At 36.3% G+C, this 25,940-nt stretch overlaps 1 protein-coding gene and 2 long non-coding RNA genes across 5 annotated transcripts in view; all 3 read left to right on the forward strand.

The window, feature by feature from the left end:
* LOC138180377 (uncharacterized) overlaps positions 1 to 17,472 on the forward strand; it is a 34,392-nt gene extending 16,920 nt beyond the window's left edge. The window contains exons 3-8 of one of the 3 annotated variants that reach the window (XR_011173286.1): positions 15,764 to 15,841; positions 15,901 to 16,164; positions 16,311 to 16,431; positions 16,540 to 16,764; positions 16,824 to 17,003; positions 17,091 to 17,472. This is a non-coding gene — a long non-coding RNA (uncharacterized LOC138180377). Of the gene's footprint in view, positions 1 to 14,829; positions 14,950 to 15,308; positions 15,653 to 15,763; positions 15,842 to 15,900; positions 16,165 to 16,310; positions 16,432 to 16,539; positions 17,004 to 17,090 lie in introns of those variants that run through there. The other 2 variants (XR_011173287.1, XR_011173285.1) reach the window with 2 other exon arrangements.
* LOC138180311 (prickle planar cell polarity protein 3) overlaps positions 1 to 25,940 on the forward strand; it is a 115,272-nt gene that overhangs the window by 69,925 nt on the left and 19,407 nt on the right. The gene's annotated exons all lie outside the window — the stretch shown is intronic.
* Positions 23,174 to 25,897, forward strand: LOC138180349 (uncharacterized). The gene is made up of 3 exons (XR_011173268.1): positions 23,174 to 23,635; positions 23,700 to 23,849; positions 23,940 to 25,897. It is a non-coding gene; the product is annotated as an uncharacterized LOC138180349 (long non-coding RNA).

Below are 25,940 nucleotides of genomic sequence, written 5' to 3' on the forward strand. Positions count from 1 at the left end.
AATAGAATTTGTAATAAAATTTATGTTCTCTTTTAAATGTTTCTTTATTATTGTTTGTAAATTCTTTTGTTATTATTTTATTGTATCTTGTTGTTGTTTTGTTCTATTGGTATTAATCTGAAGGATTTGATTGTATTTTGAGTTGAAGATATTTAATGCATTACTGAATTGAATAGTGTACAATATTTTTCAAAAATATTATTGATAATGATTCCCTAAATAGTCCTAATGAACGTGTTCTCCAAAGTCTCGTTAAATATGTTCGCTCTAAATGCTTTGTTCGCTCTTAAGAATTCACCCTTCAGTTCGTGTGCAAGCGGTACTATTCAGCCGGCATTTACACTTGTTAGACACAGTCACACCCTTCTGCATTCTACCAAATTATTACACTTATGTTTCCACTATAGTTTCCGTGAAAATCTTCAATTACTACAATTCTAGAAAAAGGTCTTCTAAAGATACTCACTTAGTTAATTTAACATATTCAGCTCGTTTGATTAACCTGATTAATTGCGACCTTATTAATTGTGAGCTAAAATATTCTTAATAAGATATGTAATTAGTATAATTAACAAATAATAGAATAATCGTTTATCTCTTTCAATAAGTGACTAAATTAAAATTGGCATTCTTATTGATCAATGGATTGATAATAAGACAGTCGATCCAACTCAAAAACAAAAAATCAGCTGACTTATTAATTTGCCCAAAGAATCTATAATTCGAATTGCAATTTGGGTTTAATTTGCTCATCCTCTTATAGCACTCTTCAAAGATCCCCAAAGTTTCTAATAAGAGAATTTATTTTTGTCGCACCGAAGACGCATAGTAAGTGCAAATGGCGGCCAGGACCCGGTGAAAGAGCGTATTAATATAATCCTATAATTCCGCCGGATGTTCCGCTTGTACTCGCTCCTCGGTCAGCCGTTCCGGCGTCAGTATCAATTACTTTACCCTTGTCAACCCGGTTAACCCTCCGCGGGTCTGGTGAATCGGCCTTTCGACCGTCTCGTGTCAACATCTTCGCCGGGTGAGACGCATCCCCGTGAAAACCTGAAAATTCGCTCTAGGTTTCTATGGAAGGGAGAATTAAGAAAGTTGAGGAATTAAATTTGAAATGAGGCGAAGTGAATTAGACAGGTTTATTATTCATAAATGGCTTTGAGGTTAGGTAGAGTTAGGTAGAGTTTAGTCGCAAATTTTGATGACAGTTTAGAGATTTGTGATTTTGATGTGGATGAGGATAGAATTCTGAGTTCTTTGAAGAAATTCTAGAACTTTGAACAGGTTAAGAATTTAGTTCCCAGATTGATTGATTACTTTCTAGAACTTATTTGTAAGTAACATTTCAGTCGAACCTTGTATAGGTTATATTATTCGAAATTTAATCTTCTTTAAAATTTGATCACCCTAGAAACCTTTGTACTAAGTACGCACAAAGTAATCTTCCTAATCTTAAATATAGAAAAATCTACGTCAATTTAATACACTCATCCTTTTTTTATTATATAACATTCGTCTTTACTATTATTGTATTGATATTCATATCTGTTTTACCCATAGAGTTAGCAATTTTCACTCTCAAACCTAACCTAACAAAAGACCCTTCGTTACATATGTAACCATCCTAACCTCTCCCAACAAGAATCTCAATAATACCATACGATCTTTTCTCACTTTGAGTACAATTTATCCATTCTAGAAAAACACGCATTATGTTATATTCATCGTACATATATGATACATTTTACGTGATTTTCTTACTAACCAGCTGTCTGTTGATGAAAAGCACAGAAAGTAGATGTCAGAAGCTAATCCCTAAGTTTGACATAAGCTGTGTCTGAACAGAGAACGACTGCGCCTCTGGTATCTTAATTCGCGACGAATAGGTTAGGTGGTGCACACGCCGGAATCCCTAAATCAGGATTAACGGGGAGATACAGCGTTGGCCGTAATCCTTCGCGTGGCGAACTAATGTCTCGTTCGCGCACGTCGGACGTGTTTTGCCCTGGTCTGATATAATATGTTTTACCCGAGTTGTACGAGCGTGTTTAGTCATCCCACTCTCGCAATTACGCTTAATATTAATTTTGTCTTAAACTAACAGCCTGTTTCCGGAGGAAACAGAAACGAAGGGAATACCGTGGCGAGAATTCTCATTGACACAGCGACTTTCAGTATGTGTAACATCTTAGAAATGTTATGATGATCTGTTGCAATGGGTGGATTAGGTTAAGTTATATGTTTACATGACTTGATCGTAAAGGAAAGTGAGATTAATAGAACTTTTTCTTCATAGTCCGACTATATTTCACCATTTAAGTCTTGTTGGTACTTATTAGGGTAAAATGTGAGAAGGGAAATTACTAGTAAAGAACCAATTATTAATCTACTGAATTTGTATTGATTGAGATATTTGATATCGGTTTTATTCAAAATGATTTGTGTATTGATCATTAATTTACAATTTATTAATGATCGAAATCCAAAATTGAAAGAAACAATAAAATCTTGTAACGTATTCTCCATCTCACTATACAAGAATAATTGCTCAGAAAACTAACCTTCAATTTGCATGAAATTCTTCGAACACCAAAAATTTTTAATGCGAAGAAATATGTCTATCACCGGCTTCAAAAGAAAAAGGGAGGAAGAGGAAGAAAAAAGAAGAGAGAGAGAGAGAGAGAGAGAGAGAGAGAGAGAGAGAGAGAGAGAGAGAGGAAGAGTACCAACACAATACAAGAATCGATTTTTGCTGTTACCGCACGCTTCCATTCTCTTCCCTTTCATTTATCCTTTTCTTCGGATGGACATAAAGAGAATGAGAAATACGAAGTGAAAGAGACCGTGGACCAAACAAGACGAACAGTTTTCTCGAGGCTATGTCGAAGATTTGCTCTCGCAGAGGCCGCTCGAGTTTCGATAGTACGTCGACGGCTGAATACCAAGTACCCGGCCAATGGGACAAGGGGATGATCGTGGACGTTGCTTCCAAGGGACGTCTACTTGAGAAAAATGATCGGAGGAGACGATCCAGGCTGGAGACTCGTCTTGGCAATAAAACGATTCTATAGGGACGAGTTGGTCCGTCGTTTTGGCTCTAGTGACTTTTCGTGGTCTTTAGTGGTATCGGGTTTTATGGACGGATGATGGAATTTTGATGGAAAAGTTTGGATCGTTTAGGAGAAAAATGGTATCCGAGAAATCTCTGTCATATCATGATTTATTTATTTTTAAACCACGATATAAGATATTTTTAAAAAAAGAGTTACGGATTTTCGAGTGTATGGAATGATTTGAAAATGGAAGTATTTTATTTTACAATTGTTAATTTTATCATATTTTACTAATTTGGAAATAAAAAACTTAATTTTATAACGGACCAATTATGACTTCTCAGTTATTGTTATGCTTCCGGAAATATAAGAGTATATAATAAATATGTATAATAAAGATTTCTAAAAATATACAAATTACATAACATTTAAATAGATTCTAGACAAATTGATCTACAAAGAATAATAATTAAGTCAAATAGTTATAAATATTCGAAACAAAATTCTTCAAATGTACGCAGCTTTTGAATCAGTCGGTATATCGTAACGTTTAAATACTGGCTCATCGCATACATACATATGTACTTGGTCCCATTCCTACTCGGCAAGGCTTAATGTCAGCAACCAATCCTGCCAGCCGACAGCCATGTACGCCGGGTTGCCGGGCTACAGGTGCAGATTGCACCGCGGGTGGTTGGCTTTCTAGGCTTCCGAGAACAAAGATCCGCTTTCTATTTGTCTGAGGTATTTGTCTGATGTAGACGACGTCTACCGCGATGAAGCTCGATTCAGAGAAGAAAGCTTGATTCCAAGACGATATAGACGCAATGGAGCTTCGTTGTGGAACAAGGAAAGAGAGAACTTGTATCGCGATCAAGAGATGAGGTGTATTTAACGAGGCTCAACAGTAGTTCTCGTTGGAGCTTCTAACTTTTGAGGAATTAGTAGACTATCAAAAGTAACGATATTTAGTGAAATTACTTAAAGAGGATACAGTTTATTTATCTCTCTTTTAATCTTTTCTGAGTATTTTAGAAATTCTGCATGTCAATTTATTGAAGTCAAACACATTGTAGTTTTCTCTAATTCATACTTCAATATGGTTCTAATATTTTCTGTTTTAATCATTCCAAACAATCAATTTTATTTCATTTTCTAAACTTATTTACTGACAACTTAATTTAGGCATTCTCAACATCGCTGTAATTCCATTAAACAAGACCATCGTATTTAAAAAAATTCATGTCCAATCCTCAGAGAACCTATGTATTAAGTGCATACAGTAATAAATTTAAAAAATGATAAATAACATGTTATTTAAAATATTCTACGTCTATGCGTGTAACTAATTTAAGGAGTCCTTCAAATAGCACTGTCACAAATCTTTATGTATGAAAACCAAATAAAAATTATTATGTGAACATTAAGAAACATATTAAACATTAAAAAACATTTCTAAAAGAAAAAAATCTCTGCCAGAGTGTACAAGGGAGCAGTAACAAAGTAACAAAGCACTCGATACTTTAGAATCCCCTTTACCTCTTTCATCATTAATGTCTTCTCGCAGCTCCAGTTCGTCGAAACCCCATATGGCTCCCTCTGTCGCCATGGCGGGAGATCAAAGAGCGGGTCGAAACCGCGGGAACAAAGTTCCGGGTAAACAATCCTAAAATACAGTCGAATAGAGAGACCACGGTGAAATCGTTAATCCTCGATGTTCGGCCGTAACTTAATTTTACGTCCTGAATAAACCTTCTCTCTCTGACCGTCTCTTTACGGTCGCCTTATCGTTTCTCTTGATGTTCGTAATGGCGTCCCTCATCGTGGTAACTTCGTCTCCATCGAAACTTTTTTATCCTCATTTCTCTCATCACTTTAGTAGACAGTACGGTGATCGCTTAAATTTTAATAAAATCCCGCAGACCTGCATTTAAAAAGGAATAGATATTTGTTGTTCATTTTGACTATATCTATTTACTGTCTTTGTTATTAATGGACTATGCATGTTTATGGCAAATTAAAACACATTATATAAAGCACATTAAGTGTAAGCTAAGATCTCCTTCTCTATAGGGTCACGTTAATTTCTGAAGTTTAATTAGGCCTCATGATGATTTTGCGTCTAGGCTCTCGAAAGGTATAGACGCAGCCCTGAATATACAGGGTGGTTGGTAACTGGTGGTACAAGCGGAAAGGGGGTGATTCTACGCGAAAAAAGAAGTCGAAAATATAGAATAAAAATTTAAAAAAAATTTTTTTTTTTTACTTTTTCCATCGAGACAACTATCTACAGTGAGATCTGTTATAACGAGACGTGATAAAGTGCACGCGTACCGAGCGAAAATTCAAAGTCGATTTTCTGGAAAACAAAGCCTCAAACGAAAAATTTTTATTCTATATTTTCGACTCCTTTTTTCGCGTAGAATCACCCCCTTTCCACTTGTACCACCAGTTACCAACCACCCTGTATAATTAATATTTATAGTTATAAGAATATATGAAGGGTATAATAAGTCTCTGCGTAAAAGATCCATTTCTTTAAATGCATTTGTCAAAATATTGATTTACATAAATATGTACCGCCTAGTTACATTTAGATCACATTGAACTTGAGACACTGAATAATGCACAAATGATTGAGCTGAAACGAAACAACTCTGCTGGAATTTTCGTATTATGTAGGTACTATTGTATAGCTTACAGACAATTTTCTTACCAGTACGTTCAGGTTGTAGAAGCGAGAGAAGGTGAAATTTTGGCGAGGATTCATGTCACGATCAAAGACGTCGGGACGTTCTAATACCGTGGACGAAAGATCTGTTTGGTATTCGAGCCGCGAGGTCACTCGGTATAGGAAGGGTCGTGATTGAATCTACGTAGCCGGCCACGATCCAAAGAAACACCCTGCCGGCATTTATATCCCATGGGATCTGCCCCCTTCTCCATCCCTTCCAGTAGGCTCGTCTCTGCTGCGTACGTACCGTGAGCTGCAACAGGAATAGTTTTATTATAGCGAACGTGTTGACCATAACGCGAATACCCCCTGTGAACCATACCCCTTGGTCTCTTGTGTCTCTGAGATAGGGGAACAGCATGTCTTTGTGGAATGAACACTTTGGGTAATGATCGAAACGTGGAAAAACTCTGTTCTTGGTTTCTTGTTGTTGAGGGCTGCAGACTTTCTTGGTGGGAGAAAAATAGGGCGCATTGGGGAATATTGTTTGGGGCCTGATTTGTGGAGGCTGGTGGTGCAAAATGGAAAAACATTTTTATATGAATACTCGGTATATTACCAATTTTTTCAACCTCATTTTTGAATCACCGTGTATATATTTGGTGATCCTTTAGAATTTTTATTTTGAAAACTTTGGGTACGACAAGAATGTTTCTATTATTGAAATTATCCTCTTAAAAAGGATATAATTATTGTTACAACTATGCGTCTTTAATCTGTGCCATTTCTAAATCATATTACAGGACGAGGTTCTAATATTTTTGATATTGAAGAATAATTATACTTATATATATATATATATAAGTATAATTATTCTTATATACATATATATATATATATATGTTTAAGAGAAACATTTGTTTTAGAATGTAACGTAGTTTTAAGATTTAGGATATCATTACCTGAGAAGGTTGAAATTCCAGATATCGTTCGTATTGCTTAGTTAAATGGTCACAGGGATATTGTTAATAGGCGTGCTTTGTCCAGTGACGGAAGGGGAAGCTGTTGATACGCATTTGGGTAATAAAGAGCGATGTGGAGGGTGATTTCGAAGGTGGACTAATTCGATGGGTTTTCTGGGATTTGCGTTTTCCACCGGGAACCTATAATTATAGGGATTGGTCGTTGAATTGCGTTTTTAGTGATTGAGAAGCAAATTTTAACGCTTTAACAGTATTTAGGGTCACCGAATGGATGTAATAATTTCGGAATAATTACATACATTTGCCATTAGATTTTTTAAATCCACTTACTCCTCTTCATAACAATTTTCATTCATCTCATTGACTTATGGTGTTATGCCAAACTTAAAAAATAAATTGGATAATGAAGTCTTACTTATATGATCCTATAATCGAATTATTTTATCTGAGTAATTATCGAGCAAGCATAACTTATATTTATTGTAAATTTAGTCGAAAAATGGTTTTACATGTGCGAAGAATTGGGATTTTCTGAATCTTTTTTTCTGTATTAATTTTTATAAAATAACGAGATTTCAACTTGTACGATTTACTCCAGTAGATTTCAAGTTTTGTTTCGTAACATTCAAGTTCCACAACATTACAGATACTTGCATATCTTCCTCTTTTCATATTTCGCGCCATCTTGTATAATACACGACTGTAGACCGTCCCTACCGGACTATCCTTATTTTTGAAATATGCTTTTCGCGCGATCCCTCTGGCCTCTGTGTCGACCTCTGCAGTATCATATTCAATATGGGTTCCCATAAGTCGAGCGATAATGCAATATGCCGACGTCAGGTCCTGGGGTTACCGGACTACGAACAATATGGAAGAAAGTTCACACGAGAATTCTCTATTAAATCTGGATTTACCGTCGCCTTTTTTTCTACTCTCTTCTCCGCTTTCATCTCGTGGATCTTCTTTTTCGTCCTGCATCGGCAGATTTTAATAACGACCGCGATGGAACATATCGATGAGTCAACTAATAAAAATTCTATATCTGCGCTTTTTACGTGAAGAACATACGGATTTTTTGGTTGAAATACGTGCTTAGTGAATTGTATAAAATGGAAACTACAGAGGACAAATATCATGAGTCACTAAATATCTTAAGTAGTTTTTATAGAGGCACACTTTTAAATTGCTGTATATTGTCAACCAATCCCGTATTATCAAAATTGTCGATTTATTTAATTCTTTCCATCCCCTTCGAAATGTTAAAAACATTGTTCATAATATTAAAGATATTAGAATATCTAAGAAGAAGAAATCATTATCTAATTCACTTTTTCTGACTTGTCTCGTTCAAACGCTTATATCTGAGGGATGCCCACATGTAGAATCACTGTATCAATTAGAAGAAGATTACAGATTCGTGAACGGGCCGGCTGTATCGAACACCAAATGATTTACGATCCGCTTCGGTTATGCCCCCTTTTCTCATCGTAAATCGGAGCTGGCCGTCGCGTCGTCTTTATGGTTCGCAGATTCCAAGGCTCCATCTGCACGCCACGCCATAAAACTAGCTATACATATACCTATCCCTTTCTCCCTTTCCTTTTTTCCTGCATTGATCGATCGAGTCGTCGAACCACTTCCGTTATATATAGAGTATATAGCTCGTATTTTAGGCAACCACTCGTAAGCAGCTGCTTTTCAATAGCCGAAAAGGGAGAAACAACAAGAAAGGAGACAAGCTCTAGCCGCACCTTTTCAGGGGCGAATTTTACGTGTTACCATACAGTTTCCAGGGAAAAGGTCAATTAATCGTGAGTAGGCTTGACGACCGATCGTAAACCTTTCCAATCTATTGATTATACGTGGTTTCTTCTGTGAGATGCTTTAATTAATGCAGTGTGCTCCTTGACATGTGCTCAGAAGCACTTGTAGGTTAGATAACGGGACTTTAAGTTAAAAAATGAAATCATGGTAATTTCAATTTGCTATATGAAATAAAGGTTATGTTTCTATTAATTTTAGATTTAAAAATTTTTTAATTTATAAAATATAATAATACCGGTTGGAGAATTCGTTTGAAGTTAAGTTAGAATTTTAGATTGGAAAATATTTTTTATTTTTATTCAATTACTGTGATTCTTATGCGATATCGTCATCACAGAATTATTCATTACTACATTGCTCAAATATAGTCCATAAGCTTCTCCTACTTAAGTATATGCTGGTGCTAACCGTTTCATTATAAGCTTACCCAGAGTATGATGAACATTATCTTAGGAATAATTAAAGAGCTGCCTTGTTCCTCCTTTTACCGACAATTTCGCGTTACGTTGCCCTCCTCATCAAAAGCGACCCCTCTTCCAAAAAGGTACTTAATCTCAAAGTACTACTCTATTCACTTCACAATTTCGAACTCATTAGCGCAATCTCTTGTTCAAAAAGAAATTCCCTCCGTTACTACCCATTCTATAGCAATTTTAAAAGAAAGGTGAGTTCATGAAATAATCAATATAGTTCACATCTCTCATATCCTCTGAATACCATCAAACCAGCACCGCGATATCCTCCAAAACCTCAGCTTCTCCCAACTCTGCAAGAATCCTTAAGTTCCTCTCAACATTCCTTCCTCTTCTCTCTCTCTCTCTCTCTCTCGCTTTTTCTCTCTTCCTATTCCTCTCATACCGTTTCCCCTACCATCTTTCCCATTTCACCAATGATCCACGCATCGGACAAACGGTTTCCCCACTCCGTTACGCTGTTAATTCGTAGCGTACAAGGTCTATCTCCGGTCCAGTCTCACCTCCAGCCCTCTGATAACGCTTTAGCTTAAATTCAGCCGCCGGAGGCAAACCAGCGACTGATTTAAGAGCCTCCACCATCTCTGTGCGTCTCGCGTGCACACGTATACCTAGCATAGGCTCGCGTCTGGAGGGGCGAAAAGCCCTAAACGGAGGCGTATGCCACCGGTAGATAGTCGACCGTGATAAGCTAAATGCTCAACGTCCCCTCTATTATAGGTTAGGTAGGCTGGAAGCTGCCTCGAGCGTAAACCGAACTATAACACCACCGGTGAGACAGATCGCGGAGAACATCGGGATATACCGGGGTTTCGGCTCCCACTTCCGTCCAACTTCCGCTAGATAAATGGTCTGCATCGACCGCGTCGATATGGAAGAGGCTGGAGGTGTGGCAAAGTTTCTTAACCTCTTCTTATAACTTAGCTTTTGATGAATTCCTCAATTCACATTATTATAATTTCCTTCGTAGTTAGTAGAAACATAATCTAGATTTATCAAATCCATCGATTGCAGAATAATTCTATTTTATTGTATCAAATATGTGATTGTGTGTATCACGTGGTCACAGGGTCTCGTTTACGTCTTAAAAAAGATATTAATGGCAAAAAAAAAATATGGAAAAAATACATCTGTATTTGATATTAAATATATCACATATTAAGATTAAATTTCGAGACACTCTGACATTTTCGATTTCAATACGGTGCACTTTTCGTTTGGTTTTCGAAGAGATAATAGATCCTAGAAATGGATTGCATTTATTTTTTTGACAATAGGGGGTAAAAATAAGTAGATAAATAATAGAAATGGGTGTCAATAAAGTCAGTTATAATTATATTATTCAATCATACATTTGACGCTTGATCGATTTGGAAATTTAATTGGCAAACGTGAAGGTTTGACGGAGTTAATTCGTTTTGAGGTTAGGTTCGGTACTTTTTAGAGAAAAAAATTCGATGGACTCTGTTGTAGACAGGATACGCGGGGGACAAGTTGCGGTGTTATCTGAAATTTAGGGTGCAGCTTCGGCGGAAATTGAGCCAAGGCAGTGACGGAAATTCCCCTCGCCCCGTGGGAGACGACAACGCGCCATAAATTGAAGGTGGTTGCGTTTGAATCGAAGCGTGCCCCTTCGACGCGAAAATTGAGTTAAACACGCCCCTTTGCGCGGGAATCTAGCGCGTGTATACGCTCTCCGTATGGGAAGCTCTAAATTGATGTACTTATAGTTACGCTACGCTACAATACGCGCCAATTCTTCGCGGATTTGATGTTTTGTGGAGTAATCAAGAAATTTTTTTGCTTTATCGACGAATAGAAATATTTCTGTTAACTAGAACTTTATTTGCTTTCTAAAGAAAGATATTGTGATTAATCATAGTTATTTAATTCAGTATGAAGTTCGATAATCGATAATTATTAGAATAATATGCAAAAGAATGTAATCTTTTTACATCTACTAAAAGTCATTAATGTAATTTATATAATTCCTAAATTTTCAGATTTAAATCATAAAAATACTATAAATTGTACAGAATATTCAAAGTATTTTCAAAATTGGTATACATGTAATATAAAGTTCTATATGATATTAGGTTTATAACCCCCTCTGTGATTGGATTACTGAAAAGCTGATCGGTTGATAAGTAACTCCTTTAAGGATGCAACCCGTCCGACTGTGGAATTGAACCATGTCGCTTCTTCAGAAGATCGAAATGACCATGTCTTCTCTACTGGAATATTTACGCTGTAAAAGAAAGACTATTTTCTACTTAATATAATATACATTACATATTCCAACATCTTTATAGTTATTCAATGTATAGCAATTATATCTTCAATACTATTTGCATAGTTTTTAACAATTTCAGACCATTCGACTTTTAAATATGAAATACGCTTTTTCAGACTTCACTTTTGTCCTATTTAGCAAGCTCTTCTTCACTATGTTTCATGTTGTATGCATAAGTAACGATGCGAATAAAGCTTGATGTTCGCTTTTATGAATAAAGTTAGGCGAATTACGCATAAGTTTCAGTAACGACTTGTAATAAGAATTTTCACTTCTACCAGCATATTCATCTCATCTTCATGATAAAGTTCTTCTAGTGTCATTGGGTAAGAACTTATCTCATATAGACTTTTCTCATAGACTTTATGATTTATCGAATTCCAAGTGCGCAACATTATCGACCGAGTCTTGATTCTCTTCTTCGCACACTTATCGATCGAAATATCGAATTTTCTCGGAATACTCTTAACTTCAGATAATACTAAGTATTAAATGTAATTGAATTTGGAATCTTTATAGCCATTGTATATTTAATTTCATTGATAATCTATAAAATTGTGATACTTTAACTTTACGCGCTATTTAATTTCCAGTAAAATTCTTAGCTATGTTGAGCACGTAAGGGAGGTTAAACATGACCAGATGGGAGCGTTAACGCGGCGTGACCTGTCGAAACTCTTAATTAAATTCAGGAAGTCTGGTACTAGGAAGTCGGCGATATTTGTGAGCACGAAAACGCGAACTCAGCAGCGAAGAAGAAGCACATTCTATTCGTGCATGAATTCTCGAGAGCTGCACACAAGTGCATCTCAAGTACTTGGTCAACAGTAGAGCCTTCCTTAAACACTCTGTACGCGTTTTAACGAGTCCCATTCAGTGTATCCCTCTTTCCACGTTTGCATCCTCCGTGTTCTTCTTTCCTTTCCCTTTACTCCCTTCCCTCTGTCAGTTTCTTATCTCTGCCATTTCTTTTACATTTTTCTCTTGTCTTACTTTTTCAATTCGTTTCCACCATTTTCCTTATTTCACTCTACCATCCATTTCCTTCTCTTTTTCGTTTTATATTTCTGGTGTATTGTATGGTTTTTCTTTCACGTACTATCAAATTGTTCTTTTTTATAGTTTCATCCATGTTCCATTTCCATGTATGGTAGCTGATGAAATTCGCAATTTCTGCATACATTTTCACATTGGTTTCAAATTTTATAAATATCAGATTTTCGGATAAGTACGAAATCTTTTCCAATACGAACTATAAACTTTATTCCAACATCTTTCAGTAATACAATTAAACCAAATATGTATCATTTAGTTCAGTAATCCTATATCATTTATTAGGTAGTGTTATTATTCTATCCATGTAGCACTTGTATTGCTTTTGAGTGGTCTCAGAAAGGTTTCAGATTTATCCGAAAATGTAATGAAATCCTGGTAATCCAGTCTTATTATGCCCTATCAATGAAATTTCAAAATTTTTTATATGATACACAATATATACAAAACTTTTTCATGGTAAATATTGAAATACTTTCGTGAGCTACTAGTTTCTCATAAATATATCTTTTATCAGCATTTCTTTCGTTTCCCCCACCATCTTGCTCGTCACTCGCAGGGTGCTTCCTCTTCAACGAACACCATTTATATCGGCACGGAATCGAGGGTGCGAACTCGTTGTATAACGCTCCTTTGTATGCAAACAAGGTGCTTGTTTCTAAATTGGGTTGCAAGTCGAGCCATCGTTAATTAATATATCTCGCGGTACTACCGAATTAAGCTCGCTAAGCGAGACGGCTGGGAGGCACAGCCTTTGCTACCGTCCGGATCCTGTACATACCCAAGTGGTGAGGATTTGCCCGTTAGTCCGTTCGTTAAACGACCACCCTGGGAGTCGTACCAATCATAAACGAACCGTCGCTCGAACGCCACGTTCTGGGATACATACCAGGTTTTCATGATTCATTCGTGACCAGCTTATCAATGCTTCCTAAATTTGTTGAAAATGAATTTTTATGGCATCTCGCGCTTATTTACTGTTGCTAAAGGCTTATAGAATGATAGCTATATAAAGTGGTGGACAATATATTTATCATTGTAGTAAAATATAATAATATGTGTAAATAAAAATTGTCAAAAGTGTGAAAATGTGTACAAAGCAATACTTTTGCCTAAGTATAAGATAATGGTAAAAAATATTTTTATTAGCTGTATGTTCTCTATTCTATCATATTTGTCCTGTTTTTGATTGCAGGCAAATAAGACATAAATAAACATCCATATAAAGCATAAGTAGTATAGATAATGTTTTTAATAATAATGTTTGTATGAGGGGTTGCGTACTGTGCCAATATCCATCACTGTGTACATAGATACTTATACATGATGATCAGTTTCTATGAAAGTTCCTATGAATAGCGATAAGATATTTTATTACAATTCCAAGAATTCAAACGTACATAGCCTTTAATCGGCGATTCAATTAAACCAATGACAGGCACGATGCCGCGTGCAATGCAGTACTTAACCTATCTGTGTTTATTGCCAGAATAATATATAGCCACTGAAAGCGTGGCTTCCTTCGGTAACTTAATAAATCTTCCGCTCACCTCTATGGAACAGCTATAATTACACCTGTTTAGAGCGAATAAGAATTAAGCACACCGTTCATAGCCTCCTTCTACGTTATCTGAAACTGATTCACGAGACTTGATTTGACCTCTTCTCAACTCCTAAGTTTCTTCTTCCTTGGTCATCATCCCTACGGGCTTTCGCGTTCAATTAAATCTCCAGGTTGGCGAATTTTATTTACCTTCGTCACGATTGCGCAGAGAGGGCGCCACCTCCAATTACCCAGCGTAAAAATGTAACTCGATACGAGCGCCTGTTATTCGAGATACGCGTAGGGAATTAAAAAATGCAATTTCTGTCTAACGAAAAATATACGCATGGTCGTGCAAAAGCACGCGTTTCGAATGGTGGAAGATTCTCGTTATATGGGAGATGGAGACGAGTGTTTTGAAATTCCATTACGAAACCAGATGAGGTTTGTGCACGAGGCGATTCATTAAAAGGTATATTTTCTGTCGGCGTTTTAACCTACGTCCATTCGAAAGGGGAAGTTTTCTAGCGTATCATATTTTTCTCTCAAGCTGCATTCTCACTCGTTTTGCTGCTTGTTGATGTTACACGTTCCAAATAATACCCAACATCTATCAACTTGTAGAAACATTTTGTCCACACTGGAGCAAAGTAATCAGTGGAACATTTTGTTTTCGTTGTTCACATACTAATGCGTTGTGAAACAACAAAAGCAGGCAATAAACAATAACTTATATCAGTGCCAACAGAATCGGAAAAAAACATGGAAGAACATTGCGTAACAACCAGTAACCTTCTCAAAAAGTACAGAACATTAACAAAAAGTCCCTTGTCGTTGTTTCAGTGAGGACGCAGTTTTAGCGTTACTTTGAATAGGAAAGGGACCAAGAAGACGCGTGACGCGGAGAATTTTGATTAATCTCCATTATTTTTCAAACCTATCTCCGTAGCCGCCACTAGATGTCACGGTTTAGTTGGAAAAGGGACTGATCAGAGAAGAATGAGCATTATGAAAGCGGGAAGAAAGAAAATGAAACGTGCCCGTTAGGTTAGGCTGTTCTTATTTAATCTCGACGTATAATGAAGCTTAGGGTACTTCGAGATTCTGCCCCCGGGGCATCGATGGGCGTAACTATAAAAGTGGATTTGAATTTTAATCGTGGCAGGTTATGAAATATGTAATTTTCGTTTCGTTTCAATGTAAAGTAAGCTGATCGGATGCAACAGTAGGAATATTGTTTTTCTCTATTTATTTTTTATTTATTTGTTACCATTTAACTAGTTTTTTATTTGATTATGTTAATAATATTGGATCTAATAATTAATTGACGTTCACAGGTATATTGTAATCTACTTTTTCTTATTTACTGGTTTAATTTCAATCGTCTATCGAAGATTATTCAAAAATATCAGTCTGGTCATTAGAGTGCAGGGACATTCATTTTCTTGGAGAACCACTTCTAACAGAGTCATTCATTAATTCATACTGGGGATTATTTAAACGACTTATTTATCCATCCCAGCTTGAAGCTCTTGATTCATTTCTATTACCAAAAACGAAAAACAGACCTATTGTGGCAGACATATGGAACTTGAATATTCTTTTTTCTTCGTATTCCAACAGTACAACCTTTAATGAACGTGGCAGAAGATAAATTGGTTTGATTAATCGGTTCTTCATCAGCCTGATTAAATTCCAAACCTCTTTTTCACATAACTTGTATACAAAAAGCCGAGTCTTTTAAAATAACGTTAGTGTCCAAGTATTTCATTTACTGTAACCAGTGGCTTTCTCTATTCAATTCTACTTTTTTCATCTCAAAAACAATAAACAAGAATTAACCAATTCTCTTTCTTTTCAGATTTAACTTCCTTGCTACAGTGCCCTAAACCTAACCTCTTTTCCATTGAACTTCTATACAAGAACTGAATCTTTCAAAGTAAGGTTAATACTTTAATATTTCGCTATTATAGTGATTGTTTGTTGAAAAATGAACAGATTCTACTTCTGCCAGACTTAACCTTCTTACTTCGGTGCTCGGTCTCAACAACCTCACTTGAATTCCATCCCAAGAAAGGACAAACTCGAGCAGCGAAGCGTAGACGTGCTGAAATATGAATATTTTCGATTTCTTCCCGCGCCCCCGGGGGAGAATCCTTTCAGCCGCAGATGCTACCAGAGTTCACAGCGGCAACCAGTTCCTTCGAGTCATAAATACCTGGCGCGATCTTCGGGGAAGGGTTTCTGCGACCCTAAATCAAGGTCAGCAACGATGTACGTCGTCGTAGTCGCAGCTACTCTTCACTTTCGCATCCTCTAACTTCCTCGCCCCTCTTTCCCTAGACAGTCAGCGTGTGCAACAGCAGGGAATATGATTTAGTACTTTTGACAGGATTAATAATTTCCAGCGGCAGGGAGGTAGCAGATGTCTCGACATTTTCGCACCCCATTCTTGCGTCTTCTACGAGTGCCATCGTCGACTGCTAACGTCTCCTTCTTCCCTCTATTTTACTCTGTCTGCAGAGCAAGGTAAATCTGTCACAGTCTATCTATGACGAATTTTAGCTCCTTACGGGGATCTGTCCCTACGTGCTGTCTCTCTTCGTCATATTTTTCACCTGCGACATCTCTTTGTAGGGCGCTGAACCGACCCAGGTAACTTCGGCGAGAAATGTGCGTGTTGAGCAGGATACACGCATTTTGAGGTTATGATGGAATTGGATTTTTTAGTCGGAGTGGTTTGAAGATACAGGGGTTGATTTAAGGCATGATGGAACAGATTTGATTGGGGAAGTAATTCGTGGTGTTCCTTTTATAAACGGAGAAGCGAAAAGAATGGATCTGATGGAGGAATTCGACGATGTAGGTTAATTTTGAAATCCATCCTACTCAGTTTTTTCCTTCATTATATCTTATTATAGATTTCTCACAAAACTTTTATTTTCTGTTGAGGAAGCACTTATAATTTATTTCTCATCGTTGCAACGACATGAAGAGCGAGAAAGGTAGTTAAGCAAAAATGAAAAATTGTTAACGTTTACTTGATCAAGTTTTTGTAAGGCAGTTCCTAATGACCTGTAGAAAGCGGCAGGAACTTCTAGGTAACGATTACAGAGATGAAGAATCGAGAAGTAAAAAGTATCTCCTTTGTCGGCTTATGATTCATTCGTTCCTTTTTTGTTTGCTAGTTTGTTTCGTGGAAATAGTCATTCGGATAATGCGGCTGGTTAACATTACCGGTAGCGTTCCAAACTTGGAACCATCCACACTGTTGACAATAACGCCCCGATAGTGATCTCGGAAGACGGTGTGGGTGACAATACGGATGACAAGCGTGTTACGCCAGTGCGAACAGGATTTAACATCGCCGTCTCATTTAGTTGTATCTTTTCCTTTTTCCTTTGGAACAGATTTATGTCTGTCCAATTGGATAGATTTACATCTGCGTACACCTGCTCAATATATTATGTTTTAACACGTCGTTGCTTTGCTTAATACCATCGTAATTTATAATAATTTCATATGCCAATGTTGCTTGAAATATTTCCTCTTGTAAATTACATTAAGACATTTTTTAAATGGAAAAGTGCATAATTCATGTTGGAGGTTATTTAACTAATTAAATTTCTTTAAAATCAATGTACTCTGTTTTAGTAATGTTTCTTCAGTCATTCACTATTTAGTATATTTTTTAAATATTTGTCATCCTTTAGATTTTAAGTTTCATTTAAATATTACTGTTGATACTTAAAAATTTCATTCATTTCATTTACATTTAAACTAAATTTTTTGCAAAAAATTTTTTAAAAATTTCCAATTTGGTCGTAGTGAGTGACTGTTTAAGTAGTACTCCATATACATACTATCAAATTTATTTACATAATCACATTTGATCTTCAGTATGATCAATGTTTGGAACTATGTAGGAATCTTTTTGAGAAAAGTTCCTAAACTGAAGGATCGAAGTTTCTGGAGAAGGTAACTGCGTGAAATGCCGAGGGATATGATTACCAGAGTAACCATAATTTCTTACATGTGATGAAGAATCATTTATTAATTTTCCATCCGGAGAGACAATTTCTGAAATCGATCATCCCGATCAGCCCGCCCTCTGTAATTTCAACTATACGCATGCAATCACTGTCCGTGAATAAGTCTGCTGTTTTTTTCCCGTCTTGGGAAAAAACAAAACGAGAAGAGAGTATACCCTCAAGGACAGGCGTAAACACGTCTCGAGGTTATCGCCTCGATCCATTCGTTCGACTTAGCGCGGTATATTGGTGAAACGTAATCGCAGTAGGCCCTGAAAGTCTCGTCGTAAATCATTATTCTACGAGAAAAAAGCAACTATACATTCGTGATCACATTTTTTATTCATGAAGCGGATACTAAATCAATGCCTATTAAAAAATTTGCAAATTAATACGGTACCATTATTTTCATCATAATCATTTAAATTGGTTATTATTGGTTGTATGCATTCACCAATGATCTTGAAAATTCTGTTTGCTACAAAATATCCAGATACAAGTACAATAATATTCTCTGAAATTAGTAACCTTATTCTCAATAATAAATATTTTGTTTAAAATTTTCCAAATATAAATACAGTATTCATTCTTTTAAATTAGTAATTATCCTCAATGAAGTTTTAGATTGTCTTGTATAGTTTATGTGGAACATATAACAGAACCTATATTATAAGCAGAGAGTTAACAACAAAGTAAAAAAATCGAAAGATCGAATTCACAAATCTTGGCCCTCCGCCTTTGGTTATACGTCCCAAAAAACAATTCCTCGAAGTCACGCCAACTGATTGCCCGTAATTCCAACGTAGTGGCTGTAATCGTGTTCCCGAATAAAGACCTTTCTAAGAAGAAAGTCCCAAGGACAGTCACAAGCGTGATCCGAGGCTACCGCGGCGATGATTTTGTGCAAAAGGTGATTCGAGCACAAGCCTTTAAGTACGTACCCGAAGAAATAACGTGCGTTAGAGGGGTACAGAGAGGAAGACCTCTGTTCAGGAGAGGGCAAGAAACGTAAGTAGTTCTACTGATACAGTACAGGTTTTTCGCGATTTGCACTTTTGATTTCTCGTATATTCCCGATTTGATAATGCCAGAGTATTTGAATTGCAATTATATTTTTATGAATAAGAAATGTTACTAGATAGTTACTAGATAGTAATATATCAAAATCTTAATACAAGGTTGACTATTATAGCATAGTCACAATTCAAGAATATTAGATATGCATTTTTTATCTTTTTCTGTCTTAAATTTTTGACCTTAATTATGCTTGTATTTTCATGGGTAAGAAATACTACTAGATACTTGCTAAATAGTGATATATCAAAATCTTAATACGGGGTTGGCCATTATAACGTAGCTACAATACGAGCAAACTAGAACACATTTTAAAAACTAGAATACATTTTTGACCATTTTTATTTAAAAAAACAAGAATTTGATATTTTTAACACTATTAAAAATGACTATTAATGTGAGTTGAATCTTTCCTGTTACACCGAAAATAATTCGAATTCGTGTTAAGCCCATCGCTATCCGAAGTGAGCGCGGTAATAGAGGCCAGGTAGGCGGGTCGCTGCGCACGAAAAGTAGGGCCCCGCGGCTCCGGGGAACGTTTTTCTCTAAATTACAGCTTCGCTCGACTCGTTCGTTCCCCGTCGAGCCTTTCCCGCGAGCGACCAAGCCACACTCGCTTCTTCTCGTCCAACCACTACCTGAATTCCCGATTTCTCTGACGCGCATGCTCACGCTCGCGATTTCTCGAACGCGTCAAAGGACAGGCGACGATCAGGTTGGCGCCGTCATTGTTGTTTTGTCGAGCTTCTTATTGCATGTGACCCGGTCCCCTCAATTCACCAACAGGACTACCAGTGTCAAGTGGACGACGTATTTTACGATTCAGCGAAATTTCCTAAATCATTTCTTTTAATCGTAATTTGTGATTATCTGTTTAATTATTATTTAGAAACCTAGTGGAAGATTTCTATGTTATTACTGTTTAACTATTAATTTTGGTCTCTCTGTGCAGTTAACGCTTTTGAAGTAGAAATAGCAAAACAAAAATTCGCATACATATGTAGGTTAGGTTCCAGTTAATTAGCAGTGGCAAGTGAACAACATATATCTTCCGATTCAATGGGAATCCTTAGATAATTTTTTTAATCATGATTTGTGATTATCTTAAAGGAGTTTCAAGTTAGAAACTTGTTAGTCATTATTTAAACACTTGACGAAAGATTTCTATTTTTCTGGTGCTACGCTACTAAGTTTGGTATCTGTGTGTGGTTAACTGTTTTAGAGAAATAGGAATTTAATAGGAGTAATAGAAGAAGAATTTGCATACATATGTAGGTTAGGTTCCAGTTAATCGATTGAAGAAACCATTTATTAAGATATGCATGTATGTTTCTTGTCATCAGTACTTGTCAGTAAAAGTAACAGTCTTCCCAACATAGAGCACTTAACGGTTCGATCACAACGGTTCATTATAATACAGCATAGAAAACATTGATTATTAGAGAAATATGTTTGTGTACGCGATTTCAGCGTGTTTAAACAGAAGTTTTCACGAGATGTCCCGATATTTATTGGACGAGATAGGTAAACCGGATCACGAGCAGACCAGAGTTATCTTAGAAGAATGAAAATAGAGAAATAACCTAACGCTCCGGGACAAGGTTCACTGGGCGCAAATTTCCATCATCCTGTCGCTCTGCAGAACTTTTCCCTTCTTATCCTTTCTCTTCTATCCTCGTCTATCGTCCCTTCTCCTCTTGCCTTTACATCGTTTCGTCAGTTGAACATTACGATACCATCGATCTTTTCCGATCTGTATCCAGATAATTTAATTGATAACACAGGAATTTAACACTTTCAGAGAGAGTTATAATCCATAATTTACAATGAATGAATAATGTAGAGATATTGCGATAATAAATTCCGTTGTGTAATTGACAGTTTACCAAAAACAATGTAGAAACCATTTGTACCGTAGCATTTTTTAAAGAATTATATTCTTATGAAAGTGTAACTAAGTATTATAGGAAATTTAATTATACATTTCGTAATATATTACTATAAATTTGATTGATAAGAGTATTGACAAATTTCCGTAAAGCGTTTTCAAGTATTTATTCAGAAAGTATTCTACAATTTTCCCTAGTAGTATAACCAACCGTAAGCCCCACAGGGAATTTTTATAAGGACATTGAACTTCCTCTCTAACGATACAGACCGTGCTACACGCAAACAATTCTACTACAGATTCCAAAACTTGTTTCTCCAATCACACAGCCAACCGTGCCATTCCAATTCCCTAGGGAATTTTATCGAACATTCTTCGCATAGTTACCCATGTAATCACCAAAGAACTCGACCAAATCCTCGCTGCGAGAACTTTACAGGGATATCGTCTTTTCTAACGCAAAAGATAGGTTCAAAGTTCAATCATAAAACCTCGACCGTAAGCCAGGAACAATTTGAACATTCCAGGCTAATAGCTGCGCGTCGTGGCTTGCGCGTCGCGATTTCATTAATTTAACTCTTCCCCCTTTCTCCCTAGGTAACTTTGTACCGTTCACAGCCCCGTAATTCCACGGAAATGATCAAGCTTCTTCCACCAACCTCCTGCTTCCCTCGTACCGTTTCGTATACTGTAGAAGGAAAGGATGGAGAGGCCAAAAGTACAGATAGAAGAAAGAGGAACGTCCTGCTAGTGGAGGCAACGAAACCGACAGGCAGAACTGATGGGTAGTTGGTCCTGTGCCGTGGATGAACTCACGTAGGTTCGAGTATGCCCTGTCCGAGCCATCAGCAGATGGATTCCAACCTACAATCTGCATAATTCCCCGACTGGATTTCCTTATATACTTGGCCAGCTCGCTCGCGCCCGATGGAACTCCACTTCCATTAACAACTCCTTTTTGCGTTCCTACCGATCGCGTTTGGACCTTGAGGCTCGTGCAGTGCCTCTCTCACAGGCGGAACGTATTGTTTACACCACGCGCTTCGAGTGTCTACGATTATACGGCGCGATTCGACCTTCGATTTGAGGTTAGGATGCGGTGTGCTTTTATTTGGAACGACTGAGGTTAAGAAATTGTAGTACATTCCGTCAATTAATGGCATTTATTTTTTATGTTCTTTGTAATTTTTGAAGTTTTTGGTGAGATTAAATGTGAAACCTATTGAGTTGGAAGAACTGATTTCTAGTGATTTTTTAAATTGGTAGAATGCCAAATGTAAATAATAAATTAGAGACGAATGTTGGGAAAAATTTGGGTATATAATATAATTTATAGCATTTAGAGCTTCTGAGCAAAAGTATTCCTTTTTTCAAATAGTCTTAGAAAGGTTCTATCTTAATTAAAATTCTGATCATAGGCTCATGTAATATGCATTAAATTAGACACTTTATACACTATCATCTTTGAAGATCTGAAATCTAGAATATGGACAGCTTTTTACAATCAATTATGAATCACTTTGAATTCAATAAATAAAAACGAAATATCAATGTATTTTACGATACTATAAATGCATGACAAGGAAATATTAGAAATATTTGATGAATAAAATTGAAAACGTGTTTCGTTTATGTAAGGTGAGTCGACAACAAGAAGTTAATAAATTCACGAACGCTCAACGTTCATGGGGATTTATTGCATATATCTAATACGGAGTTTCGTGGCAATTACGGATAGGAGTGGTTTGATGTAATTATGGTGATCATGATAAATATCCGCTGTATCCTTTCTCTCATGAAACCTTTGGATAACTGAAACGTCGTGTTAGTTGACTATTGCCGTACATGAAATGTTTGTGTCGTTGACAATTTTTTAATATTATATTTTTATTTCTAATAACTTTATAATTTCAATCGTAATTGCTTATATAAGACAAAAGATAGCTAGTTTTAGTTTAATTTAGAGGATATAATTGTTTTATTTTGTTTAATTTATTTCGTTAAATATTTTGTTTGATTTATAGCACATAATAGCTTTGACTTGTTATATATGTACTTATTTCTTTCTATATCTTCAATTTTCAATATTACCAGATATTATTTTAGCTAAAATTTAAAAGAAGGACATTTAAGCCAGATTTATTATTTATATAAGCTAATTTGAGAATCTATAACAAATGCAAAAAGAAAGGTATAAAAAATTCTTGTTAACCATAAAGAGTTCTCCAGTGTCCAACTATAGAAGTACAAAAAGAAAATGTTTAATAAAGACCAGATTAACCTTCTCCATCCTTTCTGAACAAGTTTCCCCGGTTAAGAAGTCGAATCGCCTTGTTTGTATCCTGACGAGCAGAGAACTGTCGAGTGTCGACGTAACAGGGGCAGGGGGGGAATGGCAGGATTTACAAATATTGAAACAGGCCGCATTCGAGCAGCTACTATTGACGGAGTAGTCGAGGGTCGAGTTGTTACCGGTGTTCCTTTCGAGAAACCGACTTGGTTCCGTGTGCACCTCTGCCTCGGGAAGTCGTAATGAGCAGGAGAATGCTCGTGGGAACCGGGGGAGGGCTGATCGCATAAGCGCGGGAAAGAAAGTGCACGCACACATCACCATGGATTCACAATCTCCATGAATTAAAACAGAAGAATTATACTATAATTGCACTATTATGGAACTGCCTTAACGATAATATGTAAATGGAAATTAAATAAGATTCGATAAGATTGTAGTTTAAAAAATGTAAGATGGTAAATAAAAGATAAGAGTTTGATGAATGATGAACTTAGATTGAAATCTGTTTTAGGCTAGAAAATTGTTTCGGGTACAACATTGGTGATTGGATACGTAATTTGGGGCAGAATATAGGCGGAATGGAATATTTAGTAGCTTAAGGCGGTTCACAGCTTCACCTACTCTAGGCGCCAAATACTAGTTCCATTTTTATGATACTAAGGTTAGAATAAGTCCTTTTGTGAGTTTTGAGTCTTCCAAAATTTTTCTAATTATTCTAATTAAGAACCACTCTGTTTGATATTTCCATTAGGTATAATAAGTATTACTGGATCATTCAAAATATCGTGAAAAGAAAAGTGATTTAACACATGACTTAGAATCTGAAGTTCAAGTGATGCATTTATGAGTTCTGCAGATGCAATTGCGAAACAAAACTTGCAATAATAATGCTGTTACATGTACAGGTTAGGAACGCAAACTCGCATGTTGAAGAACCGTAGCCGTTAACAAGTAGAAAAATCATAATTTCAAGAGAGATTAATCCTCGACTGTTCTATACCGTCAATTTGCCCGAGCTCAATACTGCACGGTACTAAAAACCGGGAACAGAAAATGATCTCGGAGTAGAATAAAAACCATCATCCATTGACTTCTCCTTTCCGTAAACAGACTCGAACGATTTGTTGATCACGCATTTCCGTTGTACGAGGGCTACAATGATTCTTCGGAAAGATTCTACCCTCTTCTGTAATAGTAGACTATTATCTCAGGTCTGTCTAGGACAAGAAATAGCTGCATCGAACAATTGTTCGTCACCGTAATAAATCTCCAACAACTAGACGTTTGAACAAAAGGAATCGACGATTTTTAGAATTTTTTAAGCTCCAAATTTAGATAGGAAAGAAATCATGTTGCACTAGTAAATATTTTTTCAGTATCTTTGCAGCTGTAAACCTAACCTTAAACATACAGTTCAACACTTTAATTTCTGTTTAGAGCTCAACTGTATCAAATCACACACACAAATAAAGATAGGGAGAGCTAGAGAGAGAGAGAGAGAAAGAGAGAATAGTTGAATCACATACACACATATGTATAATGGTGTGACTAATCAAAAGCAAAGAATACATTTCAAATTAAACACCATTGTGACCTATTCTAAACCTGGCTACTTACGGCTCAGATTGTTAATCAAAGTATAATCAACAAATGAAATTAAAGAATCATTTCAGATCGAATGCACAACGCTTGTTAGATACAAGGAAAGAAACCAGTTCCCCAGGACGAAAAATTCCTCGCGTGTCGTAAACTGGTGGCGACCGTGCTAAATATAAACGCGGGAAACGGAGGAAAACGTAGGCCGGTCACCTCATAGCGAAGTTCGGTGATACACCACTGGATATTCGGCTTGCACCAGCTGTTTCACTAGACGACAGGTGTAGAGGTGGAGAGGAGTCGTTGAACAGTTGGAATCGGCGAATCAAAGGTCAACGTTGAGTTAGATTTTATTTCCTGGAATAATACTAACGTATTTCTCACTTCGTTCCAGATGTTTAGCTAAAAATAATAAGGAATGACTATTGAACAAAATTATAGAATCAACGGACTGTTTTGTTTTTACTGTATTTGTTGGAATGAAGTTGAAATTGGAAAGTATATGTATACACATATAATTGTCACCTACCCTGTTATTCTGAGAATCCAGGAAGTGCGCTTCAAATATGACACGTTATGTATTCTACACGTAGTGTTTAGTGTAGGCTTTTGATTCATTCGTTGAACAGTGATCATTAGATCATTACAAAATGGTTCTAACGTATGTAAATAAACTTGTACAAATCTCACAGAATGAAATTTGTCAATATATAAGGTAGAATTGGGAATAACAATGAGTAGTCGTCATGAAGATAACGTTTAAGTATTTGTGTGATTTATGTTTGGTGAAGTCTAGACGATTAATGCGTTGTCCATTAATGCCTATCTCTATAGTTCAACACTGGAATCCAGTATAAAACCAGTAAAACCGAAAGTAAAAGCCCATGAGAGATGCAGTATGTTTAAATAAAACTGAAAGTAGCTGGAAAAGTCGAGAAATTGTGGGAAAGTCTCGCTGTCACGGTAACCTAGAAATTCAAAAACCATCATTAACTCTACCTTCTTAACGTAAAGGTATAAAATATCTAGATCTAAATTAGAATTTAAATTCTAATCATTTGAAATAAAAAAAAAAGTTTCTATATACTCCTGAAAATTTTGTCAATCCACTAATAAAATGTTAAAATCCTCTCAATAAAAATAATTTATAATATTA

The sequence above is a fragment of the Bombus flavifrons genome, chromosome 1, assembly GCF_040668555.2.
Source record: "Bombus flavifrons isolate JBK064 chromosome 1, iyBomFlav1_principal, whole genome shotgun sequence".
Taxonomy (NCBI): domain Eukaryota; kingdom Metazoa; phylum Arthropoda; class Insecta; order Hymenoptera; family Apidae; genus Bombus; species Bombus flavifrons.